We start from the raw sequence: 19665 nt of genomic DNA, 5'->3' as shown, positions 1-19665 counted from the left end.
CAGTTTTAACTTGCTAACATTGTCCCCATCTCATTATTTAACAAGATTAAATGAACCCTTTACTACTGTTGTATGGGAAAAAGGCATCAAAGCAAATCGAATAGCTTCTAAACTCAAACCACATGTTGAGTTGTAAATGTGCAGTCACTCACTCTGAAATCTCTAAAAGCCCCCAGTGCTGGATGCTTCTCACAAACCTGTTCAGTGGTTAATGTCTGCCGCAGCTTTCAGTTCGCCACCCCTGAAACGATCATGCGCTAAAAGCTGCCGCTCACAGCCGATGCAAATCGAAACTGACAACAGCAAGGTAACGTCAGCTATAGCCAAACAAACTCTCTGACCCCTGGAGCGTGGCGTTCGGCTATTATGGCTGCGGGTCAGTTGGACGAGGGCGGAATAGATTTGGTTAATTGAATGTAATGAAAAACACCTGTGCTCCGTTTCACACCCCCTTCTTGCAGGATCCAATTTCATGCTCTAATTGCTTTTTAATTAGCTCGTAATGAAAGCGAGCGAGGCCCACCGCTACAGTAGGTGACGTCGGGAGCAACGGAGAGACGGGATCAACTCGAAGGAGCAAAAATGTGTGCGAATGTTTTGAAAAACATGGCAAAGCCATTGTATCCCTGTCTCACTCTCTATTGTGATTTTCGGCTCTCTCTGACTATGGAGCTGGAGAGAAGAACAGGTGGAGGCAGTGTTTTGGATGAAGGCTTTAACTGTTGTGTGAAGTGTTTTGTTTGGGAGCTGAAAAAGATCAAATGAAGCGTGATAACAGGGGCCTGCAGTGTGTCTATGAGTGTGTGTGTTTGTAAGAGAAACTAGAGGACAATTCCAACAGAAACAATATTTACAACAATACTGCGGACCTCTAAAATCTGCTGAGGGGTGAAGTGCTTTGTTTACAAGCAGAAAGTAGCAGGCATAGTAGCCTGATGTGTGTGCATTTAACGCCTCATGGCAACCAAACACAAACAGTAGTAACATGGCAATCCCAAACCAGGCATATTTTTAAGGATTGTGAGTCTTTGTTTATCTTAGGGTGTCTCACACCTGAAAGTCTGAACCAAGGTTTAGGGTTTTGTTACATTGTGTAAATTATATCCAGTTAATCCAGTGATCCAGTGCTCTAAGGAACTCTGCATGATATACCTACGTCCTACCTATTGCCTACGTGGGCCATAACTCCTTATATCTCATCACTGATTGTTTTGTAGAGGGGCAGGCATTTGGCGTCACATGATGGGCAGCTTTTCTCAGAAGAAATAAACAAACAGATTCGTTTTACTTTCGCTAAACTGCTGACAATACGACATTTACTACCAGCAGCACCAACTTCAAGCTCAGGACGTGAGAAGAGTTTCAGTTCACTGAATGAACGAACAAACTCTCAGTGCAGCAATTATATCATCACCATTAAAGAATCGCCCACATGTGCTAATGCTGCTCATTTCCTCTGTTATATAATGATGACGATAGCCTGCCTCAACTTCCTGTTATTGGTCCAAATTAACAGGAAGTGGATTAGGAACCCTCCTAAACAAAAGTGTTTTCACACTGCAAACCATTTGAACCATGGTTCAGTTTGATCTGGACTAAGACCACCTTATTTGGTCCAGACCGTGGTCCAAGGCGCCTTACACACCTGCTCAAAGCACCCTTAAAGTCAACTTGAAACCTTTCTCAGCTTCAGCAATTCCCAGGTGGTTACTATGGTGTTGCTAGGTGGTTGCTAGGCAGTTGCTATGCTGTTCTAAATAATTAATATGATGCTGTTAAGGTTTGCTTTGATATCCTAAGCAAATTCATTAGGGTTGCTAGGCAGTTGCCATGATGTTCCAAGTCTATGACGTTATAACGTTGCTATGGTTTGCTATGATAAGGTTTCTATTGGCTTGCCATGGTGTTGCAAAGTGGAATGCATCAGAAAAAGGTGGCTACCTGGAAACCATACATTGACTCAAAAAGCTGCATACCATCACACCATTCCCAATCAGACGAAGAATAAGACGAATAAGCAGTTGAATAACAACAGTGTTGCGAAGGCAGAAGCATCCACCAGGAATTAGCACTAATTAGTAATACCATATTTACACTTCCCCTCCCATTACCCCCTCCTATCATCGAAAGGGAATGCCAGTTGCACATATAGGCATATAGACTCATATATAGACACATATAGCATTAGCTTACAGCTAACTTATTAGCTTGTATGTAGCATTGTAAATGATATATTGGCACTCATCCACTCAGATCATTAAACTGGTTCACAGTGTATCTGTGTTTCGTCTTTCAGTGTATTAAACTGTACTGTAGAATATCATGTATTATGTATGGCTTGTATTATAAATCAAATCAAATCAAATTTATTTGTATAGGACTCACAAGGGGGGCCCGACCCATCCTCCTCTGATCAGAACCATTTATAAATTATTGATAAGAGTCACCAAACCACCGAAACTGTTGTACTGCTCAGGTCTGCAACATATTCTTAATCATAATATAATAATCATGGTGTAGCATAGCTTAATATAGTGATAGCAGTGATGGTCAGAGTAATGAGAGTAATGTTGGTTGAAAGTATAAGATAAGATAAGATAGTCCTTTATTAGTCCCGCAGTGATGAAATTCATAAAAGTGGTGATTTTAAAAGTGGCAGATAGTTAAGAGTCCATTGTATTGCATCGCATCGCAATGTATCGTATATGTCTTTTATAGTATGATATTAAACTGCAGCGCAGCTTTATGTCTTTTATTGTGTTGTGTTGAACTGTATGGCAGCATACAGTCATGTATTATATTACATATTTTATCATATTGTGTGGCTTTGTCATGACCAGGTTAACCTGGGGCAAGAATATTAGATCGGGAGACAATAATAAAGAGCATTTGTTTTAAAATATTGCTCTCATAATGTTTAATGATCCAGTAAATAGAATATATTAACACGTTCAGACTTATTGTTTTCCAACAAAAAGGGACATGGCAGCACTACATATATGCATTAACTGTATCACAGCATGTTGCCTTGAGGTTCTTCAATTTGAAACTGTAGAGGAACCTCTTAACCCCTTAACACAGCAAGGCGTATCGCACAAAGGTGTATTACTCAGTAACTACAGGGACTTCTGTACAAACTGGTGGGGCTATTCTTCGGGAATAGTCTTTGGTAATAGCGGGCCATAGGCTTTTTAAGGGGTTAAGGTGCTTTGGGGAACCTTCAAGGAACCCTTTTCTTCTAAAAACAATGCTCTTGAAGATTTCTCAAAGCACCTTAAGAGGTTCTTCCACATTTTCAGAATGAAGAACCTCCCGAGGTTTCTTGAGGATGTTATATTTATAACAGTGTACTATACTGTATGGAGTTGTGTGGCATTGTATCATAATATATTATATTTTAACACACTGTTTCATAATGTATAATATTTATTGTATTGTATCGCACCATTATTTTATTGTATTGTACTGGTGTACCATGACTAACATATTAGCATGTATATTAACTAAACACAGTTTTGAGTTTCAGATATTGTATTTTTATAATGTTAACTGCTCTTACACACAGATAAATGGACAAAATAGCATAATAACATAGGGACATTCTCAGACACTCACTATTAAAACACCATTGTGAATCGTTAAACCCCAACTAGTTAACATCCCATAATTTAGTCCAATGTTGGGTGAGCATGTGTTTACACACTTGTGGACACACAGAGAACTTTACGTACTTCCGTATGTGGTCATCACTAAACATCACTCACGGCCCCTGGGGTCTTCATCAAGCAAACATGACACGCCATCGTATGCCGGCTGTGTCACAGCGAACCCGTGTGTATGTGCTGGCATCAGTGCAGCAGCTGTGTATGGATGAGTCTGCTAAGACGACAGGTTGTCCTTCGGGGTTCTAATCAGAATTGAACAGGCACTTAGGTGCACATGGCTCCAGATCAGGCTGCACATGCAGTGAGAACAAATCATTCTCCTGCTGTACCAGCACAAACACACACACACACACACACACACACACACACACACACACATAGCAGTGATGGCTCTGAGTATTCTCCTGGGCCTAAATGTAAATGGAACATATAGTACTGCCTCTATGGAGAAAGAAGCTTCCTGTCAGTCAAAGGAAAAAACCCTGAAAATCACACGAATGACTTCAGTAATAACTGCTGGGACTTCTGTTATTATTCCTCTTGAAAGTCTCTTAGGTGTCATCAGTGTGACATTCAGTATGCATCCTTATAAAAGTGTTTTTAAGTGGCACAACATTCAGCGTACTTCCTTTTGAACGTCTTTTAAGGGTCATTGAGCCTCCCTTTAAAAGTCTGTTAGGGGTCATTTGGGCAGCATTCAGTGTGCCTTCTTTTTAAACATCTCCTAAGTGTCATTGGCAAAACATTCAGTGTACTTCCTTTTGAAGGTCTTGTAAGGGTCATTGAAGCGACATTAAGTGTACCTTTTAAAAGTCTCCTAAGTGTCATTGACCCAACATAGTGTACTTCCTTTAAAAGTCTTTGAGATGTGACTCAAGCAGTCAACAAGCAGTCAAACGTTTGTCTAGTGTCACTGGCGTAACACTGAGAGTACTTCCTTTTGAAAGTCTGTTAAGGGTCATTGGTGTGACATTCAGTGTACTTTCTCCTAAAAGTCTCCTAACTGCAGAGGTGTCAAGTAATGAAGTACAAATACTTCATTACCTTACTTAAGTAGAAATGTTATTCAATTATTTTTCAGCCGACTTTTTACTTCTACTCCTTATATTTTCACCCAATTATCTGAACTTTCTACTCCTTATATTTTAAAAACAGCCTCATTACTCTTATTTCATTTCCCTTTGTTTTCATTCCGGCTCATCATCAATAAAAAAACCCTCTCCAGATAAATCTCTCCATCCGGACAGTGTGAGTCTGCTCATGGTTGGATGAGAAGTATAAACAGACACTATTCTGACTCCCTATTGGTTTATAAGCGATCCATCACACCTGCACACGTCCCGTCACTCTCCAGCAAGCTCACAGCAGACGTCTGTAGTCTAGTATGAAGACTGTGTCCGTGGCAGAGACTCAAGAGAGCTGCAGTGAAACGTCCCAACTGAGCCCCACATTTACATTCCAATAAAGCTTATTGATCACACGCCTCTGAAGTCTGACTTTCTGCAGCTTTACAAAACATCTAGACAACGACTCCTCATATTTTACCTCCATGAAGCTCATGTTGATGCTCAGTAGAGCACAGAGACGCTCCTTTAATAGATTTGATATTACTGAAATCCAGCTGAAACAGGCAGCCTAGTGCAGCCCAACATTTTTCTACGTTAATATTTTAATATAACATTATAGAAACCAGTACTTTTACACTTTTACTGGAGTAAAAGGCTTGAGTTGATACTTCAACTTCTGTAGAAGTCTTTTAAACCCTAGTATCTCCACTCACCTCTACCTGAGGAATGAATGTCAATACTTTTCAAACCTTTGCCTAACTGGCATTGGCCCAAACTAGTGTACTACCTGCTTTTTAAAGTGTTGTAAGTGTCAATGGTGTGACACACAGTGTGCTTTCTTTTAAAAGTCTCCAAAGTGCCATTAACTCAACACTCAGATTGCCCCCATTTGAAAGTGCCCTAAGTGTCACTGCCACAACATTCAGTTTGCTTCCTTTGGAAAGTCTTTAAATGTGTTCATTGTTCATGTGTTCATTCTGTTGAAAACTTGCTTAGGTGTCACTGGCGTGACATTCAGTGTTCCTTCTTTTGAAATCTCTCTAGAGAGTCGCCCAGGTGCTTGTTCAGTCTCTCGTCACTTCCAGACTTGATTACTGCAACTCTCTTCTGGCTGGTCTCCCTCTGCGCACCATCAGGCCCCTGCAACTCATCCAGAATGCAGCGGCACGGGTCGGGTTGTGTTCAATGTCCTTAAATTCAGCCATGTCTCTCCACTGCTGCGTTCTCTCTTCACCGGCTTCCTGTAGCTGCTGCCCAGGTCATCAGATTCAAAATCCTGACGCTGGTCTACTAAGCCAAGAACGGACCTGCCCCTCCGTACTTAATGGCGATGGTCAAAAGCCGATCCACACCAAGAGTCCTTCCAGCTTCAAGTACGGCTCGGCTCGACCCGCCATCCCTCAAATTCCACGGAAGACGAGCGTCCAGGCTTTTTTCTGTCCTGCACTGAAGTGGTGAAACGAACTTCCCCTGGGTGTCCAAACAGCAGAGTCCAACGCTCGCTGTCCTTAAACCCAGACCGAAGACCCTTCTCTTCTGAGAGGACTTGGGTGAATAGCAGAGTACGATGGTCACCTTATTGACTTGTGTTTAGTAGAGTCTAAGCTTAAAGGTACTATTAGTCTATTGAACTATAAGTCTATTCTAACTAGCTGAGGTTTTTCTTGGGTAAATAGCAAAGCACTTTGTAAGTCGCTCTGGAGAAGAGCATCTGCTAAATGCCTTAAATGTAAATGTAAATGTAATGTAAATGTTTTAAATAGGAAAAGAGAAGTGTCAGAAAAGGGGGGGTGGGCAGGATTACAACCCTGTCATTACTGGAAGCCATTTTTTGCGCCTCACTGATAGGAGCCTAAGTGAACAGAGAACATAAATGACTGATTTAATGGATAGAGAGAGAGAGAGAGAGAGAGAGGACCACTGTAGTCATATTTCCAGGGTGAGCTGCAGTATCAAAAGCTTTTAAAATGGAACAGTAAGGTAGAAGTTAATTACCCCAGACCAACTCAACAGAAGGGAGAACAGCAACCGTTGGCTTTGGTGTTTGGATGGTTTCTGTATGACTGACAGGTGTGTTAAACAGTGGTTCTCCACCTGTTTCAGTCACACTGTCCTTCCTTCGGCTCACGGCGAAACAACCTAGAGCTCCTTCTTCACATTCCGAATCTCCAGGGTCGGGTTTTCTGCCAAACTGAACTAGTTTCAAAAATTAGCAGCAGGTGCCAAAATAAACTCCATATTTAACATAAAAACAATATTTGTATTGTTTGTGTGTTATTGAGTGTGTGTTTGCAGTGTTGTCTGTGTTGTAGTCACTGGATTTGTGTGTTGCATTCAACGCCTGTTTACACTGTTGTCTGTGTTGTGTATATTGTGTGTTTACGCTGTTGTCTGAGTTGTGTTTGTTGTGTGTTTACAGTTGTTTGTGTTGTGTTTATTGTGTGTTTACACTGTTGTTCTGTCTGTGTTGTGTTTATTGTGTGTTTATGCTGTTGTTCTGTCTGTGTTGTGTTTATTGTGTGTTTACGCTGTTGTCTGTGTTGTGTTTATTGTGTGTTTACACTGTTGTTCTGTCTGTGTTGTGTTTATTGTGTGTTTACGCTGTTGTTCTGTCTGTGTTGTGTTTATTGTGTGTTTACGCTGTTGTCTGTGTTGTGTTTGTTGTGTGTTTACACTGTTGTCTGTGTTGTGTTTGTTGTGTGTTTACGCTGTTGTTCTGTCTGTGTTGTGTTTATTGTGTGTTTACGCTGTTGTTTGTGTTGTGTTTATTGTGTGTTTACGCTGTTGTCTGTGTTGTGTTTGTTGTGTGTTTACACTGTTGTCTGTGTTGTGTTTGTTGTGTGTTTACACTGTTGTCTGTGTTGTGTTTGTTGTGTGTTTACGCTGTTGTCTGTGTTGTGTTTATTGTGTGTTTACGCTGTTGTTCTGTCTGTGTTGTGTTTATTGTGTGTTTACACTGTTGTCCGTGTTGTGTTTATTGTGTGTTTACAGTTGTTTGTGTTGTGTTTATTGTGTGTTTATGTTGTTGTTCGGTGGCTGTTAGGTGGTAAATGTAGCACCGTCTCTCAGAGGATCTGAATTTCATTCCTCGCATGGTTGTGGCTGGAAAGAATGGCAATAAAGTTGACTTTGACTTTGACAGACAGACACACACGCACACACACACACGCACACACACACACACACACACACACACACACACTGTGTGCACAGGTGGCCAGTGTATGTGTGTATATGTGAGTGAGAGAGAATAAGAGACTGTGGGCGAGATAGAGTCCTGTCAAAGGGGACGAGGAGCGCTAATTTTGACACTGCCATGACAATGTGTGTGTGTGTGTGTGTGTGTGTGTGTGTGTGTATGTGGGGGCGATACCTATTCACAGGTTGACTCACAACAGCATAAGTACTGCAGAGTCTCTCAAAGTCCATGCTCTCATCACTCTCGTCCTCTAAATCCTGCCATAGCCACTGACTCTCACACACACACACACACACACACACACACACACACACACACACACAGCAAAAAGGTTTGCATGAAGCCAATAAGACGATGCAAGGGAGAACAGCCTACTTATACCTAAATATGATAGAGTGAGAGAGAGCGAGAGAGAGAGAGCGAGAGAGAGACAGTAAATGAGTTATGACATGAATTTTGGGATTATCAAAAAATGACCACGCCCCAAACTCTTCCTCCTGGTCCTTAAGCCCCATATATAGCCCCACTTCTCAGTTCATCTCAATATCCAACAAACCTTGCACCCACCTCTACCCCATCTCCTCCTTTTCCATACACTCACCATACTGGAGCAGTGTGTAGGTCTATAACTCCAGACTGTATCCATCATTTTCTCTGCATACTTTGTTAGTTGGCCTCCTTTCACCCTGTTCTTCAAAGGTCAGGACCCCACAGGCCTGACCACCACAGAGCAGGCTGTAGAATTTGGGTGGTGGGTCATTCTCTGCACTGCAGTGACACTGACTGACATGGTGGTGGCGAGTGTGTTAGTAGTAGTGTGTGTTGAGCTGGTGGTACGAGTGGATCGGACACAGCAGTGCTGCTGGAGTGTTTAAACACCTCAGTGTCTCTGCTGGACTGTATATAGTCCACCAACCAAAAATACCCAGTCCTCTGCATCCTATGGGCAGTGTCCTGTGACCACTGCTGAAGTTTACAAGAGGGTGACCAACACAAACTAGGCAGCAACAGATAAGCTAACACACACACTACCTACCCTATGGTGGTCAGTCCTGTGTCCCGAGTCCTGACCATTGAAGAACAGGGTGAAAAGAGGCTGGCTAACAAACTTTGTTGAGAAACAGATGGATACAGTCTGAAGTTGTAGAAGTGCTCCTGTATGGTAAATGGATAATGAGTGTAGAAATAAAAAGGTGGTATTAATGTTTTGGCTGATTCACACTGTGCTTTCATTGTATTTGCACAACATCTAGCAGCAGTATCATTGCAAGGGTAAATTTGACCATACCCTGCAGTTCTGAAGATTCACAACCCCTGGCTGATCTACAGATCCGGAGACCAACTCAGGTTCTTGTCTGCGAGCTGCTGACTGCAGCAGATGCTGGACTGACTCGGACTGACTCCAGTGCCTGGAGCCCATGCCTCGTGCTTTTACGCTCATTCAACCGACCATCCATGTGGAAACATCTACCAAAGCATAACTGACTACAGAGCGCCCCCTTATGGTGAACATGTGTATTGCAGACCAGCAGTATGTTGTATGATGTTGACACTTCCATTGGAAGTGACTGCTTGTGTTTTACTGCAATGGAGAGAAGCCCACAAAAAAGTCAACCCCCATTGTCTTCCACAACCCGCCGACAGTTAAAAGTTACCCTATTACTGTTTTCAGCACCCTAGTGCTCACCGAGTTCTCGCATAATGAGCCTCCAGGGACTGTAGTTGTAGTTTTTGGGACAATGTGTACATGCAGGTACAATCCAGAAGCTCCTGCTCATCAGCTTTGGGCAACAACAGGCAACTGGGCGGCAAGGATACTGGGAGCAGAGGTCAGTAAGAGTGGAAGTACACCTATGTCAGCCATGTCAGCCTATAATCAATGAAACCACATTTTCTGTCCATGTTTGGGGATGTTGGGCCTTGCAAGACCTTCCATGGGCCATCCACTGACCTACCCACAGTGTCCAGACCAATCATTAGTTTTTTCCGAAGATGACTCTGGGCAGAGGCGTCATTAGACCAGTCAAATGTTGCTGTGTCCCACAACAATCACAGTTACAGCACATGCCACGCAAAGTTACTAAAGGCACTACATTTCCCATAATGCCTGAACGTCTTTGCAGTCACGCAACAGACAAGATAATAATAGCTCACAGCTCTATGTTTTGGTTAAGGCCACTTATAAAGGTATGACCTACCAACAGTACATACTAGACCACTGAAGCAAAGGCATTTATTACATTAGCATAGGCTTTATTTATGCTAGCTAGTAGCTAACACAAGATATCGGCAATTATTATTATTATTATTATTATTATTATTATTATTATGAACCTTTTAATGATAATATTAACAGGTAATAATATAAGGGAGCACAAATTTCCCTACAAAATACTTCCAATCAGCCAAAACATGCCTAATACCAAGTAGGTCCCCTCTTTGCCGTCACAACAGATCTGACTATTCGAGGCATGGACCTGTTGTATCTGACACTAAGACGTTAGCAGCAGATCCCTTAAGTCCTGTGAGTTGTGAGGTGGGTGAGGCCTCCGGGGATCGCATCAATGAGCCTCAGGTGCCCATGACCCTGTCACCGGTTTTTTGGTTGTCCTTTCTTGGAGCACTTTTGGTAGGTACTGATCACTGCATACCAGAAGAAAACCACACAAGACCTGCCTGATATATTGGAGAGGTTCTGACCCAGTCATCTAATATATCGACTGGGTCAGCTGCCTAAGATATTCACTCACTGACAGATCCCACTGTAGATGAAGATGATGCTTCTCACTTCACTGGTCGGTGGTACTAATGTTATGGCTGATTGCTTTATGCCCAACTAGGGTAAGATGTCCTCATTCTTTTGACGGGCGCAGCAACTGCTTTGTTTATCCGTGTGCTTCAGAGCAGCTATGGGTCTTTAACATGGGGGCCAACAAGGATCTTGGGCTGTCTGATACACACACACACACACACACACACACACACTGACATTAAACACCATTACCGTGGTATGATTCTGAAACCCAGTAATGAAAAGGTATAGCGAAGCACTGCGAGGAGGTGCAGGCAGGTGGGAAGACGTGCTTTAAATGTTTAAGCCACAGGCCGGTGTTGGGTTACTGTGCAACACTGAAGCTCCGCTACGGGCTAAATGTCTGAAGTGAACTTGCTTAAGCTGACAGTTTTCATTGAGCATGCCATCCATCAATGCTGAAGGGTCTAACAGTGCCATTAATTATTCGCACACAAATAAACACGTGCTGATGATTCCCAAAAATAGGCAGAAGAGGTGAGGAAAGTGGACTTTATGACTTTATGAACATTATGACCACTAAATACATAAGAAAGCTCTAGCTAACGATCTACCAGGAGGCTCAATCAGAGCTGCTTCTCCTTTTCCCCAGTCAGAGGGGTCAAGTAATGAAGTACAAATACTACGTTACCTTACTTAAGTAGAAATGTTGGTTATCTATACTTTATTGGAGTAATTACTTATTCTTCTGCCAACTTTTTACTTCATTTTCACCCAATTATCTGAACTTTCTACTCCTTATATTTTAAAAATAGCCTTGTTACTCCTATTTCACTTCCGTTTGTTTTCATTCGGCTCGTCATCCTTCAAAAAATAAAAACCCTCTCCAGATAAATCTCTCCATCCGGAAAGTGTGAGTCTGATCCTGATTGGATGAGAAGTATAAACATACACCATTCTGACTCCCTATTGGTTTATAAGAGATCCATCACACCTGCACACGTCCCGTCACTCTCCAGCGAGCTCACAGCAGACGTCTGTAGTCTAGTATGAAGACTGTGTCCGTGGCAGAGACTCAAGAGACCTGCAGTGAAACGTCCCGACTAAGCCCCACATTTACACTCCAATAAAGCTTATTGATCACACGCCTCTGAAGTTTGACTTTCTGCAGCTTTACAAAACTTCTAGACAACGACTCCTTATATTTTCCTCCATGAAGCTCATGTTAATGCTCAGTAGAGCACAGAGATGCTCCTTTAATAGAGCTGATATTACTGAAATGCTTTATTTTCAATGGGCAGATCTGCAGCTGAAACAGGAGCCTAGTGCAGCCCAACATTTTTAACATCAACATTTTAATAGATCATTCTCCTCATTATGACTTTTAGAGAAATGGGTTTTTGGGGAGGCGGGGGGGTTAGTGCACTATAGACCCCTGTGGCGCGGCCTAAGCTTCAGGCCTTTGTTTTCCTTCCATTACTTTTACTTTTCTACTTGAAGTCGTTCTGAAACCAGTACAGTAGAAGTCTTTTAAACCCTAGTATCTCCACTGAGATACACATGCCTCCAGGATCTTCTGCTAGAACTGTTGGTTCTTCACCTGCATCCAGAACAGCTCACTCTACAAGACGCTCTGAAGAAGAAGGTGGTATCTGTGGTATCTGGCACCAATTGTCTGTAAATTGTGAGGTGGAGCAGACACGGACAGGACATGTTTGAGCACATCTTGCATGTAGACAAGACACACATACCCGGCCGTCCGTGCGATAAAATAAAATAGGACCTTGCAAAATTCTTCCAGGGCCAGTTCTGACACTTCTGTGATGTCTGAGCCAATTTATAGGATTACCTGTGTTGCCCTCAGGCATGGATAAGCCTGGTCCCTCCTCAGACCACTGTCAGTAGGCACTCACCGCTGCTGACTGATGCTCGCAGATGCTCCGATCCAGTCTTCAAGCATAAAAGATTTGGGCCTTGTCATAGTCGCTCAGGCCATCACGTCCGCCCATTTCTCCGGCAACAAGAACAACCTGCTTCCTGACATCCATCGTAAACTGGCTGAACTCACTCATTAAAGGAGTGTCTGCATACTTCTGTATGTATAGTGTATCTGCAAGACCTCGGCATGCACAGTCATTAAGCAGTAATCACTGTTATTCACCTCAAACATGGGCAGTTATAATGTTTTGGCTCATCTGTATTTAACATACCAAAACAAAGCACAGTATAAGGCAGGTGGAGGAACACATTATAAAATATGAACTTTATCACTCGTATAAGACACATCAGACACCTCATACTTCGTCATAATTTATAACTACTGCAGTCTACAGTATTACCGTTATACCTCTTACTCCTAGTACACAGGTACTTTGCTCAGACTGGCTGATGCTATGTTTTCACACCTCATACATGAGTGGTTATAATGTTAGAACTGGCATATATTTGTTTTGACATACCAAAAAAAGCACAGTATAAGGCAGGTGGTGGAACTAATTATGAAATATGAACTTTATCACTCCTGTTTCCTTTGAAACTTCAGAAAAAGTTCTGGAGGATTTTTTTGTCTATCTAAAGAAACCATTTTCTTGTTGTGAGATAAGCTCTTCAAGTACAGAAGGAAACAGGATGTAATCCTTTGCCACATTTATGTTGGCAATTAAACTATTTTTTAGTATCTTTTACTTAAAACGCTTGTTTGGGAAGTTGGAAGAAATTATGTAGAGTTTTTTTTATGTATTTTTAAATATTTTTAACATTTTTCATACAAAATAACAAATGTGTTGATTTACAGATGTTAACACATGATGTTACTATTAGAATTAACATAAAAAATGTACTTTAAAATTTAACGTCTTACCACTGATCAACTATTCGGACAGTTGCAACTCTGCCAGTTTTTGTGCAAGTGTCCAACTTCAGCCCCCAACCTCAGAGGGTTTCATGTGGTGCCCCCTGGAAATGACCCCATTTGAAACAATGCTTGACCTTATACACAAATCTGTTCGCTCAGCAGTCATCTTTGCAACCCCACCGGGCAGTTATTTCCAGTCACAAGACCAGGCTTCTATCTCTATGAATGTAGAGAGACCAAACTACTCGAAACTTTCCCACTGCAGCTTCTAATAAAAACTCTGGTGTCGGTTTTGAGAGTTAAAGAAAGGTGAAATGAGACCAGTTCTGCCGTGTTTGGACCCGTAACAAGCCAGCTAGGCTTAGATAAATTAGCCAGCAGATACAGAACAGCAGATACGGACACTTCAGACACGTCATAATTTTGAGATATCGTCATAATTTATGACTGTTGCAGTCTACAGTATTAGCGTTATACCTCCTACCCCTAGTACATCGGTACTTTGCTATGTTAATACTAACTAGCATGTAGCATGTGTTTACAGCAGATGTGAACTGAAAACCAGTGCCAGAGACAATAACACTGCTGTAGTTTGTTTCAGTGTGTGTGTGTATGAGTGGGGGTGGGTGGATGGGGAGGTGCAGTCTGAGCGGTTCCTGAGTGGGTGGTGCAACCATCTAGGCCTTGACCCAGTTGCAGGTTTACAGGTTTGATTCCCAGAAATTCCACAGCTATTGGTGGCTGGGAGATGGTGGTGCTCCATGATTTAAGTACATGCTAGCCTTCACCCTCTCGGCTTGGAAGTTCTAGCTGGTGGGTGGAAGGAGAACCACTAGTTTAAGGACCTAAAGATGGAAATGGATAGATGGACGCCATAACAACCCTGGATATGAGAAACTACTAGGACAAAAGGCTTGCAGAGGGCTGTGAAGATCCAGGCACATGGAACATTTCGTGCAGGGCTGTGTACTCTGTTTGATTATCAATAAATTACATAATGAGGATCTCTTGGTCTGTGGTTGATGACAATGGTTATGTAACAAAAGACAGTGGCAGAAAGGAGAGGGGAAAGGAGGGGGCAAGAGAGAGAGAGCGAGAGACAGAGAGAGGGAGATGCAGTGAGATAAAAGGTAATAGTCAATGATGTTGAAAAGCTAACACCATGACCAGATCTCAGACAGGATTACACTGAACAGCATCTCATTTACTCACACAATCACGTAAGAGATAACATCTCAAGCGAGCGGCAGATGGAGCTTTAACGAGTGACACTAATAAGGATTTAGCTAAACTTTGCATGTAATTGCCTTTCACTCATCCTTTTTATTTTACACACACATGTATTAGTGAATAGAGTGCATTTAATAAGTGTGGTGAAAAGCTCTCAGTTAAGCTCAATGCAGTCTGAAGTACAGGCCGTGGAGACGCAACCACACCTAATCTTTTATATCCACAAAGATGTGCCCACACTAACATGTGGTTTACATTAGGGTGACCATACGTCCTCTGTTTCCTGTCTGTTTCCCGTCCATGTCCTCTTTTTGGGATGTGAAAAATGTGTCCAGCCTGAGATTAAATTGTATAAAATGTCCAGGATTTTGCACTGATTTCATTTTTTACAGCTTTAGGCTGTTTAAGTCTTGCCTTCTCAGCACTTCTCACTAAAACACAGTTTCAGGATTTGTACTACATATAGTTCGAACCTCGTACGTTTGCAGGAATTGCTGACGCAGCCCAAACACACAGCAGTCAAACCATCTAAACAGAGACTGTTACAGACAACCTGTGAAATTTATACCTGAACCTACATCTAAACTTTACCTACTACACCTACACCTAAACTTAACCTACTACACCTAAACCTAAACTTAATCTACTACACCTACACCTAAACTTAACCTACAACACCTACACCTGAACTTTACCTACTCCACCTACACCTAAACTTTACCTACTACACCTAAACGTAAACTTTACCTACTCCACCTAAATCTAAATTTAACCTACTGCACCTAAACCTAAACTTAATCTACTACACCTACACCCTAACTTAACCTACTACACCTAAACCTAAACTTAATCTACTACACCTACACCTAAACGTAATCTACAACGCCTACACCTAAACTTTACCTACTACACCTAAACTTAATCTACTACACCTACACCTAAACTTAACCTACAACACCTACACCTAAACTTAACCTACAACACCTACACCTAAACTTAACCTACAACACCTACACCTAAACTTTACCTACTACACCTAAACCTAAACTTAACCTACAACACCTAAACCTAAACTTAACCTACAACACCTAAACCTAAACTTAATCTACTACATCTAAAACTAAACGTAACCTACTACACCTACACCTAAACTTTACCTACTACACCTAAACCTAAACCTAAACTTACCCTACAACACCTAAATCTAAACTTAATCTACTACACCTAAACCTAAACTTAACCTACAACACCTAAACCTAAACTTAACCTACTACACCTAAACCTAAATTTACCCTACAACACCTAAATCTAAACTTAATCTACTACACCTAAACCTAAACTTAACCTACAACACCTAAACCTAAACTTAACCTACTACACCTAAACCTAAACTTAATCTACTACATCTAAACTTACCCTACTACACCTAAACCTAATCTTAACCTACAACACCTAAACTTAATCTACTACACCTAAACCTAAACTTAACCTACTACACCTAAACCTAAACTTTACCTACTACACCTAAACCTAAACTTAACCTGCAACACCTAAATCTAAACTTAATCTACTACATCTAAACCTAAGCTTAAACTTAACATACTACACCTACACCTAATTCTAACCTAACCTAATTGTGACCTAGCCTACACCTACACCTCGGCCTTAACCTAATCTACTAAACCTTATTCTAACCTAAACTAGCCTAAACTTAACCTACTGCACTTATCACTTACCTCAATCTAACCTAAACTTAACCCAACATACACCTATATCTCAGCCTAAACCTAAACTTAACCCACTACACCTATACCTAATTCTATCTATAACCTAATCTACACTTAATCGAACCCTTAACCTGTTACTTTACAGTTCAGCCAGAGACGCACAGCGTATGGTACAATATCCATGGCCCCAGTATCCATGGCCCCAATTTAGGCCTACTTGAAACCCCCAAGTCACAACATCCTCACGGCAACAGACACCCCTGTGTGCTCAGTTTTCACTTTTTTAAAAACAGAAATTCTATGATCACCCTATTAAACAGTTTTAATAGGCTAACATAATGCTGTCTTGTACTAAGCTCCCTGTTTTATGGTAGCATCAAGCTAAAAGCTTAATGTATTCAACCAGAGGCTTAATTGTGACAGATGTACACTTGTAAGCTTGTAAGATATGCATTCTTTGTGTTTTGTGATATTTCATAGAATCCTTTGATAAATATGTAGCTGTTAGCTTGTTAGCAGTCTGTTGAGCTTTTATGATCTGCTCGTTTTTGTATGGTTTAAAGCCATTTACCTCAAAGATGAGTTTAGATGTGTTTTTTTTTTTATTAGACAAGCTCATTCCCAATTCCTAATAGTATGGAGCATCTGCAGCACATCTGAATCTAAACAGGACTGTTAAATTAGATGAATCAAAACGTATTGATTAATATGCAGCCTGTTGGGCTTCACACCCACACCCACACAGACAGAGAAAACTAAAAGAATACTGTGTCTGAACAGCATTCTTTGGGAACACTACAGCTATCGGGGTTCTGGATTTCTACAGTGCTCGCTGTCTGAGGAAGTCCAGGAGGATTATTGAGGACTCCACCCATCCAAGCCCCTGCCTGTTCACACAGCTGCCAGCCGGATCTGAGACAGCTTCTACTCCCCAAGCAATAAGGCTGTAGTGATACAGTGCATCAGTCCAGTCCCTCACAAAGCTACCTCACCCATCTCATCACACCTCCACCCCATACACACACACTCTGCACCTACTTACTTACTGGAACTGTGACCAACTGCCCAGTCACACTGCACCCCCCTATGACTATAGCGTGTATATAGTGTATGTAAAGTGTGTGTATAGTGTTTGTATAGTGTGTGTGTGTGTGTATAGTGAATGTATATTATAAGTATGTTTTTTGTATAGTGTACATATAGAGTGTATAAGAGGTGTAAGTATAGTGTGTGTATGGTGTATGTATAGCGTGTGTGGTGTATATATAGTGTGTGTATAGTGTATGTATAGTGTGTGTATAGTGCATGTATGGTGTGTGTGTGTAGCCTGTGTATAGTATATGCATAGTGTAGGTACAGTGTATGTATGGTGTGTGTGTGTGTATAGTACATGTATAGTATATGTATAGTGTGTATATAGTGTATGTATGGTGTGTGTGTGTGTGTATATAGTACATGTATAGTGTATATAGTGTATGTTTGGTGTGTGTATAGTGTATGTATAGTGTGTGTATAGTGAATGTATGGTGTGTATAGTATATGCATAGTGTAGGTACAGTGTATGTATGGTGTGTGTGTGTGTGTGTGTAGTACATGTATAGTATATGTATAGTGTGTATATAGTGTATGTATGGTGTGTGTGTGTGTGTATAGTACATGTATGTGTGTGTATAGTTTATGTATAGTGTGTATAGTGTGTGTATAGTTTATGTATGGTGTGTGTGTGTATATAGTGTGTGTAGTGTATGTATAGTGTGCTTATACTGTATGTATAGAGCGTATATAGTGAATGTATGGTGTATGTATGGTGTGTGTGTGTGTGTGTCTGTGTATAGTGTCCATTAGGAGTCTACTTGTACACTACTTGTTCTAGCACTGCACAAACCACTTGATTGTAATCAGCAGGCTCTGTTCTTTGTAACGCAGACGAGCTCATTAGTGAAATCAGATGTTGTGCAAGATGACAACGAACACCTGCAGACACTGAAGCCCCAGTGTAATTGCTGAGTATCAGCAGTTCCATCTCTGCACACAATCCACTGTATACAGATAGAGATAATGCTTGGCAATTTGTATCAGGTGCAGATGAGCATGTAGTCTTAAATCATAAAGTCTTAAATAATAATAGGGCAACCAATCAGAACAGAGCTCATTTACATAGATCAGTCTTAAAGTCACAGTGACCAAAAATAGCCGGTTTAATTCTAAGGCAGGGCTGAGGACCTCCTACACAGATGGTGATTTTCCAACTTGAACACACCTGATTTGGGGGCTCAGCAGTCTAATGCACTTTCACTATGGCCCAAAGGTCACGGGTTTGAATCCTGAGCCATGCTGCTTTACCATCAGCAGCCGGAGTCAAAGTGAGCACAATTGGCCAATTGGTGGTGAAGCTGGAGACCCAGCTCCTTTCTCTGAGCATGTCGGCTGCCCGACGATGCAGAATTGGCGGTAGTTTGAAAAGAGGCATCGAAGGAGACGTGGTATGTCCTTACCCTCCCAGTGTAGTGGGCATTGTTTCTGCTGGGCGGACTAATAAACAGCTAATAAACGGGGAGAAATTATTGTCTCACCAGAGAAGAAAAATCAGCAAATTGTGCTGCCCTTAGATTACCACCCCATAAAATAAAGAGAGACTGGAAAATGTAAAACATGTAAAATCATGTAAATAAATAGGAATTTTAGGAATTTCGCAAATGGGACCTCTAGTCCCCCGGGCCTACAGAGTCTTCTTAGGACAAGTGGACATTTGAGTGTCCACTGTGGACATTTGAGAAACTTCAGTGACCCTTTAATGAGGCACTACTGCTGACGACTGAGGGCTCCGGCCTGGAGTTCACTACGCTGTTCCTGAAGTGGAAGTTTACTGAAATGTTCCAGACTCCACACAGGTGTGACCCCACATACCCCACGATGGCATGTCAGACTGTCCCAAGGATCCCTGGCCCAGATCCTCCTCTCTGATTGCACAGCTGATTAAGTATTGAACGGGGACACCTGCTGATCCCTGGTTAAATATTCATCAGCTTTCCGAGATGAATAAATGAAAAGCGATTGGCGCAGTCAACTGCCTCTTCGGCGAGACTGCGTCACTCAATTGGCCCATTAGCGTCCGTTTGTGTTGAAGCACTGGATACCTACCCACTCTCGGAGCTAAATAAACACGGGATA

The sequence above is a fragment of the Salminus brasiliensis genome, chromosome 13, assembly GCF_030463535.1.
Source record: "Salminus brasiliensis chromosome 13, fSalBra1.hap2, whole genome shotgun sequence".
Taxonomy (NCBI): domain Eukaryota; kingdom Metazoa; phylum Chordata; class Actinopteri; order Characiformes; family Bryconidae; genus Salminus; species Salminus brasiliensis.
The sequence above is the reverse complement of the archived record's forward strand: the minus strand, read 5'-3'. Positions refer to the sequence as shown.